Here is a 4602-nt window from a genome sequence, read left to right as displayed (position 1 = left end):
CACGGCACACGCACACGCACACGCACACGCAACAGACGCACACACACACACACACACACACACACACACACAACACACACACACACACACACACACACACACACACACACTAATGTATATATTGTTCTCAGTCCTGGGACGTACGTCCAAAACTTACGTTAGTAAACGATTCACCGTTTGCGTCCTAACGTACGTGCAAATCGGATAAGTCCTTTGGGACGTACGTCTAGGACGATCGTGTAAATTAGGCTTAAGGCTGTCTTGAATGCGTTGCGAGTATAACGTTGTAACGTTTCTTCTTCGAAGTATATCCAAAACACAACATTTGTTACATCTAATCTGGCTTCGAAAGACCCACCCGCCTTTCTCTTTTGGCCCCTCCCGTAGAGGATGTGTGATGAATTCTCTCCATTCTTTCTCATCTCCATACCCTCCCTAATCCTCATCCTTTCTCATCTCCATTTATCTCTCCCCCCCCTCTCTCTCTCTCTTCTCTCTCTCTTCTGTCTGTTCTCTATCGTCTCCCTCTAACCCCTAATTTCCCGCCCTTCTGTATGTCTACACCACCTATTCTCTCTCCTTGTGCCACTCAATGTTTACGATTATCTGTGCGTCTGTCTCTCGCTCCGCACTCGCTCTTCATACATCGCTCAGAAGTACCGTAGGCGACTTGCCGACGTCGGATGCGACCGCTAGACTGCGGTTACAACTGCATGTCATATAAAAGCCCGAGGTTCATGCGAAATGCGAAATGCGAACTGCGAACAATGCAAACTGCGAAAATGCGAAAATGCGAAATGCAAATTAAATCCGTGATGAACGATTACGAGGTTCTAAGGTAAAAACACTACGGGGCACTAGAAAGATGAATTTTTCTATGTCACGTGTATCGCCAAATTTTTTTCATTCAAATACGAAAAACTGGCCCACACCTAGTCAATTTTCTGCGGTAAATGCGAAATGGCGAAATCTGAGCAACCAATCAGAGAACGTTGTTGGTCTTGACGAATCGGCCATGGCCGGTATTTATATTAATTACTACAAAAGACCAAGATGGGCGGCCATCCTGATTACAACAATTGAGGATGTGACGACTAATGGGAAGTCTACTGTTTACTGTTGTACACGGATATGATGCACACACAGAGAGAGAGAGCATAAGCGCCGCGATGAGAGAGAGGGGAAGTAGCTTCAGCGAGCAGTTGAAACTGACGCAGCAGCCTTCATCATCACCACCATCGTCATCGCATCGTATGCGTCATTCGTTCACCACCATCGTCATGGTATTCGCTTCCCGTACCATCGTCATCGCACGTCACACTAGTCATCATCATCATCACCCCATCGGTCTATGATCATTGTCATCGCCATGTCATCGTCATCTTTCACACCATTCGTCTATGGTCATCGTCACTACCATCGTCATGGTCATCGTATACCAGTCACACATCGTCATGCACGTTCATTCGTCACTACATCATCATTGCGTCATTTGTTCATAAACTGCATAGTCATCGTTCATCGTCACCTACCATCGTCATGGTCATCGTCCCTACCATCGTCATCGCCAACGTCACCACCATAGTCATCATCATCATCACCACCATCGTCATCGTCACCACCATCGTCATCGTCATCACCATTGTCATGGTCATCGTCACCACCATCGTCATGGTCATCGTCACCACCATCGTCATCGTCATCGTCACCACCATCGTCATGGTCATCGTCACTACCATCGTAGGTCATCGTCACCACCATCGTTATCGCCCCATCGTCACCCACCATCGTCATCGTCATCGTTATCATCATCAACATCGTCATCGTCCTCTTTATCATCGCTTGGTGCAGCTTAATGCGACGTGCTCGGCTGATGTTTCTCGCCGCTGTCCGGCATCAGCCAGATATTTTTTAATTGTTCTTCCGTGACGAAGCAGTGACGCAACGCGTCGCCATCGTTAGCAATGAAATCCATATCGCTTAGGGTCGGTCAACGTGATCTTGGCCGCATGGGGTAAACTTTAACCTTGTGCTAGCTATGTCGTTCAACCTTAGTCCACTACCCTCAACAATAACCTAACCAACAACACTACCCCTCCGCCAACCATAACTACAACTATAACCATATTAGGATACGCAAAAAAACAATATAACTCTAATCTAACCCTAACGCGTTTGACTGCGGTTCTTAATCAATACATAATCATAACTTTCCCTAACGTGTCTTACGCGTTGTGAAACAAAATTGCGGAATTACGTGTCATCAGGCGATGTTACTAACGCCTATACGTAATTTTTTCGACAAAAGTCGACGAGGGATTGAGTCGCTCGCCAGCGCAACCTAGTGGGACTGCTTATTAATTTTAATAATTATGCGGTTTTTTACAGCGATGGAATTCTGCGGGGTTTTAAGCGATGCACTCGCGCGTTAGGAATGCAATGCTATATCTTCTTGCATTAGAACGCATGCACGCTCGCACGGCCTACACACCCGCCACCACGACAACGCACGCACGCCGCGCACGATCTACACACTCCGCGCACACGCCGCACGTACGCACGCGCGTGGGACGCATACCAACCACGCACGGACCACACAAGACACCGCGCGCACGCCTACACAGACAGACACAAAACCACGCACAACATCACGCGCGCCACGGCACATTACGCACGCACGCCATTCGCACACGCACACACTGACTGGAGTTTGATGAACACGGATCGATATAGCCGCCCATATCTCACACTCATCGACGTAATTATAATTAAAATTATTAAAATCTAACGAGCGCGCCCATAGAGATTAGCATAAAGTTTCGCCGAGTCGCGTTGGTCTTTCGAGCGTCGGCTTAGAAACCGTTCGCCATGTATATGCTAAACGACGACCGAGGCACGTCGTAGCTGTGACTCGGATATTGACTTTCAATCGCCCACGCGCCAACTGGACCGGTGGGGGGCGGGGGCGTTGCAAACAGGGGGGGATGTATACAATGCACACCGTATCTGCGTGAAATCCGTGGGTGAAGTATAATACTAATACTAATAATATTAATCTATAATACTAGTGTTGCCACGTTGCGGTTCCACGCCCGGGGTAGCATTACCCGAAATCCGCCTGCCAAAACAAACGATCGATTTGAAATATTCGACACGAGGATGGCGGGGATTTAGCCGGCCAGCCTAACACCGGCCAGTTTTACACTTTCGCCGGTGGCACTGTCTAAAGTTTCAGTACTTAACTCGGGTTTCGGAGTCGTCCACCAGACGCGCCCCTATCTTGCACGCGGGGCCAGCCTGACCACGCACTCTTATTATCTGTATCTAAATTCAAACACTGCGATCATGGTAATGAATAGTAGGAGCGCCGGGACGCTGGCACACACTATGGTAACAGACACATGTACACATACACATACGCAGACTTACACAGGACACAGAAACAGACAGAGAAACACTTACACACGCACGCACGGACACAGACACACAGCACACACACACCACACCACCACACACACACACCACAACACACCAACACACACAACACACACACACACACAACCACACACACACACACACACACACAACACACACACACACACACACACATACATACACAACAACACACACACACACACACACACACACACACACACCACGTGACCACCATACACACACCACACACACAACACACACACACAACACACACACACACACACCACACACACACCACACCACACACACACGCCGCGCGCCGCGCCGCCACACGCGCCGCGCGCAACAAGGACATACACGCACACACGACGATATGCATATGTGCGAGCGGCGGCCGCTGTCTTCATGCCGCGCCTCCAAGTAAGCACGTTAGGGAAGAAGATGTGTAGGCTGGAGACTTTGATTTATTAGGCGTAAGAGTATTGTAGCGTGGTTATATGAACGGTACGCAAGGAGAACGCGGTCGATAACGAGTTAGTCCACGAGTTTTGCCATTGCGTAATGCACGATAAATGCTGCACATAGCTAACCGATTGATCAGGGTTTTGCGCCGAAAAGTAGAGCTTTCTAAATCTGTATAGCAGATAATTTATCTCGGCGCTTCAGTCGGTGTAACACGATGTACATGCGAAAACCGCTGCCTATGCCTATATAAATTAAATTTAACGTCTATGTACTATATAACATCTGCATCACATATATGTAGGTGCGTGAAATATTATAATATAATATATATATATTTATATATATGATTTGGGATGATAGGGTAATATTGTGATTGTGTGTGGGTGTGGTTCTGTGTGTGTGGGATTGTGTGAGTGTGCTGTGCTGTATGTGTGTTTGCGTGTAGTGTGTGATGTTGACGTGCGTGAACGTGCGTTGGATGTATATGCGCGGCCTGTGTGCTGTGCTGTGTGCTAATGTGTGTGCGTGGGTCTGTGCGTGTGTGTGTGGTGTGTGTGTCGTTCTGCTACGTGCGTGTGGTTGTCTGTGCGTGCGTTCGCGTGTGCGTGGGTTGCGGCGCGTGGTTGTGAATGACACTACGCTTGTACCTACGCACTAAACTTCACAGTAATCTTTAACATCCTTGCGCCCACGATACTTAGT

The sequence above is a fragment of the Priapulus caudatus genome, unplaced genomic scaffold (genome assembly GCF_000485595.1).
Source record: "Priapulus caudatus unplaced genomic scaffold, Priapulus_caudatus-5.0.1 Scaffold347, whole genome shotgun sequence".
Lineage (NCBI taxonomy): Eukaryota > Metazoa > Priapulida > Priapulimorpha > Priapulimorphida > Priapulidae > Priapulus > Priapulus caudatus.
The sequence above is the reverse complement of the archived record's forward strand: the minus strand, read 5'-3'. Positions refer to the sequence as shown.